Source organism: Lactuca sativa, chromosome 8, assembly GCF_002870075.4.
Source record: "Lactuca sativa cultivar Salinas chromosome 8, Lsat_Salinas_v11, whole genome shotgun sequence".
NCBI lineage: Eukaryota > Viridiplantae > Streptophyta > Magnoliopsida > Asterales > Asteraceae > Lactuca > Lactuca sativa.
Genome location: NC_056630.2, coordinates 106,765,731 through 106,783,043, shown reverse-complemented (window position 1 = coordinate 106,783,043; position 17,313 = coordinate 106,765,731). Strand labels below are relative to the sequence as shown.

The window sequence follows — 17,313 nt, the reverse complement described above, 5'->3', positions numbered from 1 at the left end:
TCTAATGTGATGTAATCATATTCTAGCATGTAGCACGTCTAGCTACAACTTCTTACTTTATCAGTGATTGCGATAATTCTATTGATTACTTCGATTTTTTTCACTTTAATCTTCTGGCTTAAGTCAGATATTACATCGAACTTGGTTCTCTAAACCACTTAAAGTACATATCTTATCCAAACTCTATTTGATATGACCACTAGGGTCAGAACATCAATCATCTTCTTGATCATTACTGAAACGATGGTAATGACAGAAACAAACAAAACAAACTCAACTACTAATGCTTTGGTAACCTTGTGACTATATCTGATCCAAGTGTGATTCATGTGCTTCCAGTAGTATAAGCCTCTACTACCTTTCACACCTACTCATACTCGTCCCAAGTATTGCCTCTCAGTTTTCCAAGTCATCACACAAGAAAATTCATATAGAAACTTAACACATCAGATAACATAACCAATGTTTATATTAATACTTGAAACGATTACATAGATATTCAAATTCACCCTACATTATGCCTCTTATATTAGACTACATCACATGATACTATATATATGGCCACTTTATATCTCGATCTTCATATATATAAATCCTAACTCCTGATCCTTTACATCGTCGCTTGCTTCATTAAGAATCATCTGGAATGCTCTTCCCTTTGGCTTCGACAACACATATTGCCTTGCAGATTTGTTTTTCTTTGGGTGGTTCTGAAGGGTTTTAAGCATCCTAACAACCTTAAGGTGCACATACAACCCTAAATTCTTTGGATCTATGTTTTCTCTAATTATACATGCAATTTGATTTTCCAAAGCATTACCCTAACTAGCATACAAACATGGGTACTTGTATAACAAAAACTCGTTAGATGACATACATTTTCTTGTAGCTTGATTCCTTGGACTTTTAAGAGCCTAGCATCCCAAATGCGATGCCTCAAATGCTTCACACAACACCAACAACAATGGAGGACTTGAGAGAGAATGTCTTGCACCAAATTCGGCTATAGCTCTTCCAAAGACTACTTAGGGGCCGATTTTAGGAGCTTGGGGACTTCTTATATAGTGTGGCAAAACTACGGTTACACCTAAGGCTGGAAATTCTCGACACGACCCACAACACGACACGAAATAAATGGGTTTGGGTTGAGTTTTTTCAACCCGCCAACCCACCAACCCATCAATCCGTTTATTAAACGGGTCATATATGGGTTACTCAAAAAATAAACGGGTTGACCCGCCAACCTGTTTATATTCTTAATAAAAAAAATATTTTATTTTTAAATGTGTTTATGTATCAAGTATTAATATTTAATAAGTATAATATATATATATATATATATATATATATATATATATATATATATATATAATTGATTTATAGACCATTTGACTGTTTTGACATTTTGACTCGTGGTGGATGATCTAAGGTCGTAAGTCGTAACCTATAAGGCTAAGTTTGTAACATGTTTCTATGAATGTTTTTAATTTTTATTTGGATGTTTAAGACTTAAATGTCTAAAATTAATATATGTTTGCATCAACCATCAAGAATTTATTTATGTTTAATTGTCAATTTTATTTATGAAATCTGACCCATGAACCCAAATCTGACCCACGAACTCGCCAACCTGTGAACCCGTATAAATAAATGGGTTCGCGGGTCATATATGGGTTTATGTTCCAAACCCGCCAACCCGTGACCTGTATATTTAAATGGGTCGTGTTTGGGTTGGCATATTTTGACCCGCCAACCCGAACACGACACGATTTTTAGGCCTAGTTACACCATGTAAACCATAATGTGCATGACCTTCCATATTCCTTAGGCTCCATGGGTTTAAACCTCCATGGGTTATCACATTGGTTTAGCCCAACCTAAAGAATTATGAATCATTGGCCCACATTATAAGAATCAATGATTTACATAATCAATCCTTATTTATTTAATTAGTCTCTTTTGATCACTAAATTAATTCTTGATCAATACTAATTAAATAATATAATTTCAGATTAATATATTAGAACTTATAATATATTAATAAATCATAAATATCCTCTTCTCAAAAATTCATCCTTACAAATTGTTTTGGTGCCATGCAACCCAGATAGACCATGCTACTCTCGGGTCAAGTACATATCAATTATAGTTATGGGCTTAAACACTAAATCCAACAGTCTCCCACTTGGATAAGTCTAATAACTATAACTGCAAGTACGACTTAAAACACCGACTAGCAATCGTAGCTCTTAAAAGCCTCTGTCGAACTGTGATGCTCCATTTTAGATAAGTGATCATATAATCCTTTGTTCTTCAAGATATCAGCCGAACAAATACATTGAACAACATCATACTTATTTTCCAGCAGTTTGTTTCCCTATTTCCGATTTGTTTGACATAGAACTTAATCGAACACATCAATTCAGTTCTGACCGGGCCCGACACATAAGTCAAAACAAAATCATCGAAGGGCCCAATATATCGCTTTTAATCTTCCAAGGACTAAAAGGAACATATAAACTTTGACTCATATGCTTGTACTAACTACTCGTTGAATTGCACACAACAACACGTTTTATAGCATCAAGTTACTGATGCAGTTTCATACTATCAATGTACAACCAACTCATAGTCAACAAATCATATCTCTTGGTTTGAAGACTTATATGATATTATCGTCTCACGATCACTCGAGATAAATTCCATGAAGTGATACAAGTGAGCGTGGGTTTAATCCAATACTCAGACTTTATGAGCACTCATGAATGTTGTAGCAATCCTTTGCTATGTCTAATATAATTCAGACAATCTACAAGTCAAATTCATGACAGTCTTTCTTCAGTACCTACTTCCAAAGTATGATTGACCGTGGATGGTTTGAATAATGTAATTATTCTGGAAGTCAAAACATGCAAAGTGAAACAATATTAAATGATTGACACAAGATAGTAACATTACTTATAAATAAAAATCACATTTTATTTAATCATCAAATGTCAATTACATTTCAACTATTACAAGTTTCAAAACAATCTAATCATTAAAACTAATATCGTCATTCAGCCCGATACGCCTCGCATGCTGTAAGTGCTTAACCCTACTTAGTCCTTTCGTGAGGGGATCTGTTGGGTTCTCCTCAGACGATACCCTCTTTGCTATGAGGAGTCCTTCTTCTATTCGATGTCTTATGAAGTGTTATTCTCTGTCGATGTGCCTGGATCTGCCATGATCCTTAGGTTCCTTGGCTAAGGCAACTGCACTCTCGCTGTCACAGAAAATCTCCATAGGCTCCTTTATAGCTGGTACAACTCTAAGATCTTCGATGGAGTTCTTCAACCATATTGCCTCCTTCGCCGCCTCGCTTGCTGTTATGTACTCTGATTCGCAAGTTTAATCAACTACCGTCTCCTGCTTGGAACTTTTCCAAGTTATTGCCCATCCTGTGACAACCCGTTATTTTCTATCTTGTAAAAGTCAACAAAAGTCAAAAATATCAAATTAAAGTCAAACTTATTGATTAATTAATTTAATGAAGTTAAATTAATGTTTTAGATACATATAAACACTTAGTAAAAATGTTGTAGAATTTAGAAGTTGAAAATCCCAAGAAATCGAGGATCCTCGCTTGGACAGAGAACCCTCGCAGCCTACTTCTTATTTCTTCTCTTTGGACCGCAAATCGGTTATCGGCCGCAAACTGTTCATAGCCGAGAACCTCGGACCGCAAATGTGCAATACCGAGAACAACCTCCAGTAGAAAACCACCCCGGAGGGTTTCCTCCTCGGACCAAGAACCTCGCATACTTATCCTTCTCGGGTAGAGTTCCCAACCGAGAACTCCTTCCTCGGTTTGTGTTTACAGCCGAAACCCCACCAATATATATATATATATATATATATATATATATATATATATATATATATATATATATATATATATATATATATATATATATATATATATATATATATATATATATATATATATATATATATATATTATTGAACATCACTTTGCTTGATTTGGAAGCATTATGATTTAGCATTTTATGTTACCAGTGAGAAAAAATGGTGAGGGCATCGAGATTTGACATTTAGCTTTTTACCTGTGTGATCTAATTTAATCTTTCGTCTTGATGACATAAATTCTATGTGATAAAATCACTAAACTTGATTTGTTTTTTTTATTGATCAATTTAAAAAAAAAAAAAAAAAAAAACTATTAAAGTTATAGCTCTAAGTGCATTCATCTTAGATGAACTAACCAAGATTAGAATACTGGACGCACACACTAAAAGTTAAATATCTATGATATGTGAAAATCTAAATTCTTTTATTCATTCATCTAATCCAACAAAATTGATGTGTACGTGGTGAGAAAAAATCAAACTAATGTAGAAAAAATCCGATAAAACAACAACAAATCGAAACCAAAAAACCAAAAGTGATACAAAATCAGACGACATTGTTTTTAGTTTGATAGAAAAACAACTAAAGTTGGTGTGGTGCGGTTTTACCCTAGAAACTGACCCCCCAAAAATCAAACTATACCACTATAATTATTTATAAAAGTTCTTATATGTTCTTAAAATTGATCAAAATTCTTTTTATGATATTATGGATTTTTAAGACGATCATTTTTTTATTAGTGAAAATACATCATTATAACTCACAATAGTCAAGATATTAGGTTATGATTGTCTTTGTGGAACAAGACTAAGATTTCACCAAACTTTTGATTGCGGCCTAAAAAGGTAAAAAAAAAAAAAAAAAAAAAACAAAAAAACAAAAAAACAAAAACCGTTTCATATTTCAGGTCTAAGCGTGTTGGGTAAAACACTAAAGGCTATATTTAATAAAAAAAAAATGCTCCACTTTTGGTCTCTTAAGGTTTTGAAACCGCATCGTAGTATAAATCTATTGTGTTGTTCCGAAACAAAACCACACGACTTGAAACCGCATCGCTGGAAAAACCTCAAAACCGCATCCTAGAAAAACCACACATTATGGTTTTAAGATTACAAAAACAAATGCATGCGGTTTGCGGTTTGTTTTGGCCTACAAATACACCATGATCATCCCTAGACACAAGTAAAATACAAAAATTCTTCGTTAACCTAGGTATTCAGAAAAAGCTTTGATATCACTATTGAGAATTCAAAGATACAAAAAAAGATTTATGTAACCAAAACACAATGAAATATAAAAAGTTTAAAATTGAATATTAAAAGAAGATCCAACGGGATCGAGCTTGATCGCCAATTATTCACAGCCATATGGGTTTGAAATTTACCTTATGTTAGTAAAGGAGATCCATTTGCTTAGTAACTACAGATTGAAACATATCTTCTCTGTTGCTATCGCGAGCAACATGATTAAATGTTAGACTCCAATCAACCAAGGAAGCGAGTCACATTCTTCTTTACTCTTGAATAAAACGATAAACATCCAAGGAGAGAGAGAGAGAGAGAGAGAGAGAGAGAGAGAGAGAGAGAGAGAGAGAGAGAGAGAGAGAGAGAGAGAGAGAGAGAGAGAGAGAGAGAGAGAGAGAGAGAGAGAGAGAATTTTAGGGATAAAGGAAACGCAATCTATTTATTGTTATAATATAGTGCCGATTGTCTTTCTTAAATAGTAACCACTAATGGATGGTCATTTTCAAAAAGTCATTAAGTTAGTAAACTCATATTCATTATAACATTATATTTATTTAATAAATAAACCGTTTCATTTATTTTTGTTTATTTAAAAATTAATAAATAACAAATTATTTATTTATTTACTCAGATTAGTAAATAATAAGTTTATCACTTATAAATATTTTACTAATTTAACATCATTATATATTATTTATGTGACCCTATATGTTTACATATAATTAAAGAAATTGTAGCAGTTCCAACATCGATTTGAAACCCTTCATAACATCTTTCAAAATTTTCATTTCAATCAATTAATTGGAAGTAGTATTTTTCTTCTTTAAAGCGAGTTAAGTGGCTCTGAGGGGCGCGAACGGTATAAAAATAAGTACTGATTTGACTAGCTCGAACGTGGGGAACGAATGCTTGAATGTGAATAAATAGCTGACTCTTTCAAGTTTGTGGCCAACAATCATCCTCTAAGCTACTTAATAACCAACTAAAGGGCAAATTGTATAAAAGTTCATTGTTTCTTGTATATAAGATACAATATACAATTGGTTACTGAGTATAATATCATGTTTACCACATTTCAAAATATTTAATTAGGTGAATTGTAACCTATTTGGATATGGTCACTACAAACTATAAGGCTACCCGAAGTGACATGGTTTAAGACGTGTGAGAGCTGACGTGTCAGCCTCCTTCATGCGTGAACACCGTCCCAACCTCTGATGGGTTGGGTGTGACGTGGGGTTGGAGACGGATTGATTGATTATTCTTTTTTTTTTTAACTGTTGATGTATCCGTTGATAAAAAAAAAATTAATTAATTACCATACACATTTTTTCTATATATATCAACATTTTTATCATTTCAAACACACAAACAATCTTTCAACACAAATACTTCACCAACAAAATTTTCTTTCCTTATGGATCCAAACCAAAATAACTCACCCATCTGAACACCCCAAACACTCCAAATGATCCGTTAGCGAATATTGACTACATGCAATTGTTATCATCTTCCGTTCAACAACAACCTCTATTCATCAATTTTTCATACCACCCAAACTACTACCAACAACAACCACCACAATTCGTTCAACCAGATTTCAAGCCTTTCAACAAACATCCTTCTCCGCAATTTCAACGCAAACTTCCCAACGTCAACAAACTTCACAACCATCTCAAGTTCCATTATTTCAATCTCAACCCGTAAACCTCGACAATGACGACGACGACGATGACGAACAGGTTCAAGAAACACAACCAAGTCGTAGAAGGCAAAAAAATTCAAAAGATCCAACAAAAAAGAAAGGTATGCAATGGACCGAGGAGGAGACAATTTTAGCTAAAGCTTGGATTTTCATATCACAAGACGGGGATGACGTCAACGCGCAATCAGGTCAAAGCTTTTGGAATCGTGTTTTAGACCACTTCCACGCGTTATTAGGAAGGTAAACGAGCCGGACATACAACTCAGTCAATGCAAAATTGCGTTACCTTCGAGCGGCTTGCACCAAATTTAACGACGAATTTGACAATCTTAAAAATATGCATCAAAGTGGTAGCAACGATTTCAACATTTTTTCAACCGCATTGTACCAATACAAAATTACCAACAATGGTAAACCGTTTGCCAACCAAAAAGTGTGGGAAGTTTGTCGTAATGGTCCAAAATGGGTCCTTTATCCGGAAACGACGCATTCAGGATCTGCCACCGGTTCCAACAAAAGGCTGAGAACATCTGAGTCGGACATTGGTGTGAACCTCGACCTCAATGATGAGTTCGACGCCACCGAGGGGGAGGGTCCACCGGATCTCCAACTTCGTCGACCACCGGGAAGGGATAAAGCGAGAAAAGGGGCATCTTCTAGCGGAAAATCAACCAACATGGACGTACTAGCGGAGAAAATCGACAAAGCTCTAAATTTTTAGAAAAAAAAAATTGATTCAACGGAGGAACAACGTCGGCGACAATTGACACTCACCAATCTTCAAATTATAAACACGGTCCCGCAACTGAATCTCGACCCGGAAAATTTAAGGGTATTTTTGAAAATTCAACACGAAGTTCTCGACCAATATCGCAACTAGATTCTATTCTATGTTTTTTAGTAATTTAGGTTTAATTTTCTAAGTTATTTTTATGTTTTTTTAGTATTTTAGTTTTCATTTTTATGTGTTTTTATGTTTTTTTAGTAATCTAGGTTTAATTTTCTATGTTTTAAATTATGTAATGTGGTTTTAATTAATATAAAATATTTTATTATGTTTTAAATTATGTTTTTATCTAATTTAATCATAATTTTTTTAAAAAAAAAATTGTGGAGTGGTGACTATTTCCTAAGTCTAGTAGGTTGGTGGTGAGTTATTGGTGAAAATGAAACATCACTTTTTTTCGGTAGGTTGTTAGTAACCACTCCGTACAGCCTATGGAGAAGTTGCAAGGGTAGCCTATGGGTTTAAAATGATTGTTACACTAGCAAAGTGCAATTGTAAACCCAATGAACTTACGGATTAGTTTATGTCATCTTGTTTTATTTTTTATTTAATTTGTGTGCTTTGTAGTTTTTTATTTTTTTTATTTTTTTAGGCTTTCATTTTGTTTCAACATTGATGACGATGCAAGGATCGAAGTTGGGTTGAAGGTGTACTTGAATAAGAAAAGACGACAACCGAAGAAATATGAAATATTGAACAATTGATGCATTTTGGATTTCTTTTTTTGCCAAAATTATTTTGGTTTTATGCAGGTCCAAATGAAAAATCTAGAATTATTCTCTTATTTTTGATGAATCAAGCCTTATCAACCATGCAATTATTGGATGAATCGCTCCCCTTTGCTAAATTTAATATGTTAATTTCCATTATGCATAACTCTTAAATTGTTTTTTAAATCTTATAACTTTCAACATATTGGCCCCAAGTATCGCAAGTTATTATAAGGTTTTCCATCAAGATTTATACCTCGACCGAATCGGAATGAAATCGAGTTAAATCGTAGTTGGTTTTTAAAAAATGAATGGTTAAACTTAACTGGATTGTTTGTTGTTCTCTCCCGATTGATTCAACTAAATTGTCTTGGATAGTTGGATTAACTATAATAGTGAATATTTTTAAAATATAAAACTGTATTTACAGGGTTGTGTTGTTTTGATAGTATCTTATTTATTTAAAAATAAACAATATAAAGAATCTCAAGCAAGTGAAGTATTGAAATTTTCATATTTCATTGACTTAGATATTTTCAACAAACTACATTTATCAGTATTTTTACCATAAATTATCCTTGTGAAATATATCTACTTTCTACATAAAACAATCCTTGTCTGAAATTATTAACTATCGTGTCTAAATGCATGAATTTAACCACATATACGTCAATAACGACGAATTCACATTAGATTCTAACATGAAAAGTCTAATTACCAAGTATCATAAGTTAGTGTTAACCCGTAACTTTTGTATTCGTGAAATTAGGTTCAATTAGCATGAAACTTTTTCATGCTAAGACTTCCAATGAATATTTAAATAATGCATGTTTGGTTCAGAAGAAATTTAAAGGAATTATAATGAAATAGAAATTATGTTTGGTTGACAAAACTATATGTTTTAAAAAATTGGACTTTGACTAAGGGAAAATATTTTAGATTTAATTCCTTATCTTTTATTAGAAATGTAAAATGCCATCCCACCACTTTGTTTTACTTATTATTCATCAAATCAAAATTATTATCATCTCTCACAAACCCCACCTCTAATAACACCTTTATATTACACCCAAATGTCACTAAGTAAGTAAGTAGTCATAGTCCTAGCCTTGTAACAATATATTTATTAAATGTTTTCTATCAAAATGCAATTATATATATATATATATATATATATATATATATATATATATATATATATATATATATATATATATATATATATATTAAAAACTATCTTTTTGATTTATATATTTATGCACAAATTCAAGAAAAAGATATATATTTAAGTTGGTAAGAGTTCAATATATATATTTTTTAAAATTTAGTTGAGGTTTTATCATTTTGTTAAAACTTAAAAGTAAAAACAAGCTACAAAAAAAAATATTTTGGTCATATTATATCACTTACTTTTCGGTTCATTTGACAAATATGCTAACCAAACAGAAAACATGTTTCATTCAGTGTAAAAAAAACGCATTGCAAATTACATGCAATTCATTTGACATATTCCAAAAAAAATCATGCGAACTAAACGCCCCCGGTATTTCACGTCGTATTCAAGTAACTCATATATAACCACAAAACCTATTAACTTCATGAACCCTCTTAAATACATTAAATATGGAATTATAACATAATATAGGTTGATAATCTTCCAACTTAGAGCGTTAGACCTTGCAAATTTTAGAAACCAAACAGAAAACATGTTTCATTCGGTGTAAAAAAAACGCATTGCAAATTACATGCAATTCATTTGACATATTTCAAAAAAAAAATCATGCGAACTAAACGCCCCCGGTATTTCAAGTCATATTCAAGTAACTCATATATAACCACAAAACCTATTAACTTCATGAACCCTCTTAAATACATTAAATATGGAATTATAACATAATATAGGTTGATAATCTTCCAACTTAGAGCGTTAGACCTTGCAAATTTTAGACTATATGCTTTTAGACATTAAATAAGCCGTCAAAACTTGAAGGCATGTTGATGGATATGATAATGGCAAAATATGACCAGATCTAATCTTATGCTCAATAAATGTCAACCGTGGTTAATACGACTTCCAAGTTGCACTAGCCACATAACTTGTGACCTTATGCGTAACTCATTGCCATTTTGATTCGCATGTTTTTTTTATTGTGGTGATTTACACAAATGATATATATGTTTAATATTGAACATCACTTTGCTTGATTTGGTGTAACACTCCATTTCACATTCCAATAAGATTTAATATAAACCGTTGTTTATATAACTCAAAGTATATATGTGTTACTTTAAAGCCAAAGTAATCATCATAATCATGTAAGAAACGTCAATACAATTTTCGTAGACATATAGAACACTCGAATCTGACTTCGTATGAAGAAGTTATGCTTCTTCAAAGTTTCGTGATTAAACCGACACGACTATACACGTCGTAAAAAAATGAATTTTAGGTAAGTTTCTTATTAGCATAAGCAATCTAGACGAAAGTCATAGTAATCGTAAAACCGAGAGCGTGTATGTAGAAAACGTCCAAATCTGACTTCGTATGAGGAAGTTATAATTTTTAGAAGTTTCAGCATATCAGTGTGCGACATAGAAATTGAAACAAAAATCAGTAAATTGTTAGTTGAAACAATCTAAACGAGAGTTGAAGATCTCATAGATACAATTTTGTCAATATAAAGACAATCGAGAATGGATGTTGTATAAAAGAGATATGAATTTTAAACAGAGTTTAACAGTCTAAGCCTTCTAAAATAATAAATTAAAAATAAAGTGAGAATTAGCCGACAAAGTCTGAATGAATGTTGTAGTACTTGTCGATAGCTACGCGTGAATATAAAAAACTTAGAAAACGAAGCTTATATGAAGAAGTTATGGAATTTACAAAAATTGCGTTTTGCGTGGCACGTGCTTCTAGAAGGTGGCAACGCGGACCACATAGAAGCTGAAACGTGGCACAAAATGGATGGGGATACATCGCCTTTAGCGTGCAACGCACCCCTAAAAATCACCTATAAATAGGATCAAACTCCCTCATTTCTTTGAGACACCTCCATAACTCTCTCTCTAGAATTTCTACTTCTTTGGTCCAAGTTTTCCATAGATTATAGAGCTTTTAGCCGAGCCTTGAGTCGTCGAAGACATACAAGTGTTCAGGTCGAAGTTCTGCCTGAGACTTTTCCATTTTTCGCTAGAAACTCTTTGTAAGTTAGCCTACACTTACTATGTTTTAAGTGTAACTTATATTTATAATCATAGTAGTTTCTATGAATGTATAAATAAGATTTATCAGTAATTGCAATTATAATGATGATTGATCTACTTACAAGAAATGTGTCTAGAATGGTCATGTTGGCTTGGTTGTTAGATTTCAAAAAGGTTATATATAGAAATGGTCATGCCTCCCAACTATCCTATCTGGTTGATCCTTATTTGATAGAACTCTCAGTATTCAATGGGTTTAATGAAAGATTTAGCTTTCAATACCCGATTGCCATTGGAGTTAATAAGTTATAATATTATAGGTTAATACTTGTTAGGCATGTTACCAGCCAAATTGGATCACCAATAGAATCACTCAGATAGTTGACAATTGTTTGAATAATTGTTCATGTGAGTTTTCTCACTATATTATGTGCTCCAATATATATATTGTAACATCCCGAAATATCAGAAGTAGAGTTGAAGGGCTAAAAGTGTAAGTGTAAGAGGGCAACTCGGCGAGTCCACGAGTGGACTCGGCGAGTAGGGTCGCGACTATGGTCGCGTGTTAAGTGACCAACTCGGCGAGTAGCATGGGTGGACTCGGCGAGTTGGTGTTGAGTGGAGAAAACCCTAATTTCGGAGGTTGAGCCCTATATAAAGAACATAACACTTCTTCCCCAGCCTCTTTACCTTCCTTTTGAGTTCCAGAAAACCCTAAATTCGTGTGAGCCTTCCTTGGTGAGAGATTAGAGCCTTGAAGGAGGTAATCTTGGAAGGAAATTGAAGAGCAAGAAGAGTGGAGCAAGGGGCTTTGCAGAGAATTGGTTCATTCATCAGTGGGAGCCTTCATTTGAGGCAATAATCTTCTATTTGAGCTTTTGTGCATCTAGATCTATCATTTAGGGGGGGGGGGGGGGTTTGGGGCATAAATGAGGTCCATCTCAAGTTTGGTGTAAGATCTGAGGTTGCTACCTCAGATCTAGGTTGTTAATGATCCAGAAAGCCATAAAGTTTATGCTCAAGAGTTGTTGGTGAAGTTCTTTTGTCCCAAACCCTAGCCCTAGAGTGTAAAATGCCTAGATCTCTTTGGATTCACGTAAAGTTTGCCACTTTACGTGATGGATGGGTTGTAGAAGGTTAGATCTATGGTTTGGGTCAGCTGCATGGTCTGGAAAGCTTCTGTATGGTTTCAGATCTAGGGGTACTCGGCGAGTCACAAGGGTGTACTCGGCGAGTTGCTTGAAGATAGGCTGGAACTCGACGAGTTGGAAGAACAACTCGGCGAGTTGGATGAATATGGGCAGGAACTCGGCGAGTTAGAAGAACAACTCGGCGAGTTGGTTGCAGATAGCCTTGCACTCGGCGAGTCTGTTCTTGGACTCGGCGAGTCTGGTCGGGAGGTCCTAACCTTTCTTCTGGTTGAGTTGTCAATCGGTGAGTCAAGGGATCACTCGGTGAGATTAGTGTGGAAGGACTCAGGGTTGTGGAACTCGGCTAGTCTCGGGGTGACTCGGCGAGTTGAGTCGCGGATTGGGGAAATTCTGTGCATGGGGACTCGGCGAGTCATCGCGTTGACTCGGCGAGTAGAGTCAGTCAGGGGATGACTTTGACCTTGACTTTGATCAAGGGTTGACCAGTTGATTTCCAGGGGTATTTTGGTAATTGTTGGCTTTTGTTTTGAGTTCAGTGTTTTGGTGTTGGCCAGTGTTGGAGATCGTATCAGTGGTCGAAGCAGCTTGGGTTTACCTGTTCAGTCGATAGTTGTGAGGTGAGTTATCCTCACTATATCAACAGGGTCTAAGGCACCAAGGCCGGCCCTTTATCGGATTGTGATACAGGTATCGTTGTTATGTTATTGAATTGTTATGTTTACATCCTAGTAGTTAGGATGGTATATGTTAAAGACCTGGTTAAGGTCGGTATCCTGGTATATAGGATGGTATATATTAGAGACCTAGTTAAGGTCGGTATCCTGGTTAGGATGATGTTATGCTATGTGATCTGCTAGATCGGTTTGATTGAATGTGAATTGTTGTATGTTTGAATGTTTATGTGCACATGGTTGTGGGACTGGGGTTGGGTTGAGGCGGGTCCTGCTTTGTGCTGTAGGCCAACATACCCAGGGCGGACCGGTTATTCCGAAGGCCCAGTGAGCGGTCCGGATAGGTTGTAGGCCCCAAGAGGGCGGACCAGACATGCCGAGACTCGAAGAGTGGACCAGACCGACTGAAGGCCCAGTGCGGGCGGACCAGTCTTACTGTAGACTCAGAGAGTGGACCAGGTGGATTGAAGGCCCGGTGCGGGCGACCAATCACACTGCAGACTCGATGTATGTGGTTAGATTCGGAGGGTGGACCAGGTGGACTGAAGGCCCAGTGCGGGCGGACCAGTCACACAGTAGACCCGAAGTGCATGGCTGTTCTATGTTCTGTTGTGATATGGCATGTTATGCGTGTATACTATATGTGGTTGGTACTTTGGGGATATCTCACTAAGCTTTTGGGCTTACAGTCGTGGTTTAATGTTTTTCAGGTTCTTCAGGAGACCGTGGCAAGGCAAAGGTGTGATCGTACCGCTCCTCATGATTATGTTTTATGTTGTGGTTCTGGGAAGATTCTGATAATAATTATATTGAAAACCTTTTTGTAATAACTTTATGAAACCGGGTTGTTTTTGAAAAGTTCAAATTGGTTGGAATTTTATGGTCGTTACATATATCATCAGTATGATAGGATATATTTGCCTTATAGTATGCAATCATGTAACGTCCGTAGATTCGGACTAGTCAATTTATAGACAATAAACGTCAAAAATGACTTTTTGGTAGAAGATTATTTAGAATGAATAATTTTAACCAAGTTATATTATATGTCACAAAGGTTCCGTACATATAAAGAACGTTGAAATCTGAGTTATAACGAAAAAGTTATGACCGGTCGAAGTTTTACAGCAAAACCGACACAACACCGGGAATTTTAAAAAGTGAGTTTATGATAAATTACTTTTTAGCCTTAGGGATCTAAGCCAAAATCATAGTATATGTTAAATCAATGACGTACATAAAAAGAACGTCTAAATCTGACTTCATATAATGAAGTTATGATTTTTTCTAATATTTAGTATAGCAGTACATAGCCCGAAATTCGAATATTAGATCAGTCAATTTTTAGCCGACACGACCTAAATGAGAATTTAAGATCTTATTAATAGGAGCTCAACGATATAAAGACAGATGAAAACGGATGTTTGATGACAAAGTTATGAGTTTTTTAACGGACTTTACATGTCTAAACTTGTTAAAATATAACTTTAAAAATAAATTAAAAATTAACCAACAAAGTCTAAACGAAAGTTGTAGATCACGTTGCCGCCTACGCGTGGATATAAGGAACTTCAAAAAATGGAGCTCGTATGCGAAAGTTACAGATTTTATAAGATAATTAGTTTTTGGAGTAATCTGCGAGTGACACGTGGCACAATCCTGACCATTGCTTCCTCCCAACGCCTTGCCACCAGATGGTGACACTTGGCACTCAACTCGACGAATTGGAGGCCTAGAATTTGGCGAGTTGGTCTAAATTCCTGCCTATAAATAGAGGCGCAAATCACTTCATTTCTCACACCATTCTAACTCATTCCCTCCAACACCCCCAAACCCTCAAGGCTTTTCCCTAACACTTCCTAAGTATTAGAGGCGAGTCCCAGAGCGCTAGAAGGCTCTGAGAAGAAGAGCTTTCGCCACCGAAGTTCTACTCCCGTAGAGTCCGGTTCCTAGCCAAACCTCATAGTAAGTGAGTTATGTTTACCCTACTTTAAGTATGTTTAAGTTTAATATTGTTATTATGAACTTATAAACAATAAATATATTATAAAATATAATATACAAAGTGTTATTATAATGTCTTTTAAATACTCGGTACGGGGAATCTGGTTTGAAGGGTCGCATATGGTTGTTGGATTTCAAAAGTGTTATAAGGCCAAAATGGTCCTGCCCTCTGGTGTTTCATGTCTGGCCCCTGTTTGTACATAGTGGTTGAAAAGTATTGCTTAAAACTTATAAAACAATATCGCTCGTAAATAGTCGCAATAAATATTAGACTAAATTCTAGTGGTAATAATACTAGGTTTCGTCGAAAGAAAAAAATAGAATCGTTAGAAGCGAAGCGTTGCCCGAGTTTTGAATCATCACTTTAACAAGTGAGTGCGTAGTCCCTTTCATGAACATGATTTTAATACAAGTATTGATTAAAGTATTAAATATATGTTTGTGTGTAAAATATTTGATATTGCTTGAAATACGTATTAAGAGCATATATGATAATATATGATGATTTAGGATACATAGTAAACCTAAATTAATTATGAGGAATATTGGGTAGTATCTCCTTATGAGTACGGGTGAGATATACACGGAGGATAGAACTTTAAAACTTGTCATTGATCCGAGAGCATGGATTAGACTTAGTCATTTGTCCTTAATCTGTGTGTATGGAAAGGACAAAGTTATTTGTCATTAATCCGGGAGCATGGATTAGACTTATTCAATTGTCCCTAGTCTGAGAGTATGGAATGTGCATAGTTATTGATCTGATAGCATGGATTAGACATACGTGATCCGGGGGTGTGGATTAGGTAAAGAGGTTAATTTTAGATCCAGGAGTATGGATCGTGTCGTTGTGAGGACCGACGGGGTGGGGGTAAAGTTGCTTATATGATGTGAAATTGTATATGTTATGAGTTCTAATATATATATATATATATATATATATATATATATATATATATATATATATATATATATAACATTGTGGGATTGAAATCCCTATGTACTCAACAGGTTTCCCAACCCGACCCACTCAGTTTATTTGTATCAAAGGTATCGATACGAAGCTACATTACACTGAGAGATTAAAGGAGATGTAAATCACTAGTGTAAATGAATGTAAGGTATGTTTATGCTAATGTTTATATTTTGACAATAAAATCCCAAAGTTTTTATAGAAACAAATACATTTATTCGTAAATGCTTTGATAATACTACCTCCGTCCCAAATTGATAGTCCACTTTTCAGTTTTGAAGTATTTTTTCTTCAACTTTGACCTTAAATATTTTTGTTTTTGATAGATAATATTTGATGCAAAATATATGAATGGATTGTATTTTAAATGTTTTTTCATTGTTATAAGTTTTATCAAGTAATATATAACACAAATAAAAATATTTAAGGTCAAAGTTAAAGAAAAAAGACTTAAAAAGTCAAAAGTGGACTATCAATTTGGGATGGAGGGAGTATATACTTATCATGTTTTTCTGGGAACAAATTCCGCAATATTATTCTTTAAAACGAATACTCTGATTTTCAAATAAGCATACATAAAATTTTTAAAATGACTGTGAAATTGGGGATGTCACAAATCAGACTAGTTATGTTAGTTGCATGTACTGTTGGATTGTTGTCTGTAATATGTATGTGTTGGTATAAAGTTGGTCCGTTACTTGGCCTTTAGCATAACGCTAGTCCGCTCGAGTCTATCGGCCAGCTTTATGTTGACGGCCATTATGTGTATGTATTGTATATGTATTGGGGGATATAATATTTTGGGAAACTCACTAAGCTTCGTGCTTACCCAGTTGAATATAAATGTTTTTTTAAATACTTCATTGATTCGTAAGAAGGTCAAGGTTCAATTGTACACACACGCATTCACAACATGTTTCCACATAATGTAATTATACTTTTATATATTTGA

The 17,313-nt window shown here is 34.6% G+C and overlaps 1 long non-coding RNA gene across 1 annotated transcript; it reads right to left on the bottom strand.

The window, feature by feature from the left end:
* Nucleotides 1-2,958: 2,958 nt before the first annotated feature.
* LOC122195516 (uncharacterized) lies at nt 2,959-5,484 on the bottom strand. The gene is made up of 2 exons (XR_008225474.1): nt 5,294-5,484; nt 2,959-3,440 (listed from the first exon to the last, which is right to left on the bottom strand). It is a non-coding gene; the product is annotated as an uncharacterized LOC122195516 (long non-coding RNA).
* Nucleotides 5,485-17,313: the final 11,829 nt, after the last annotated feature.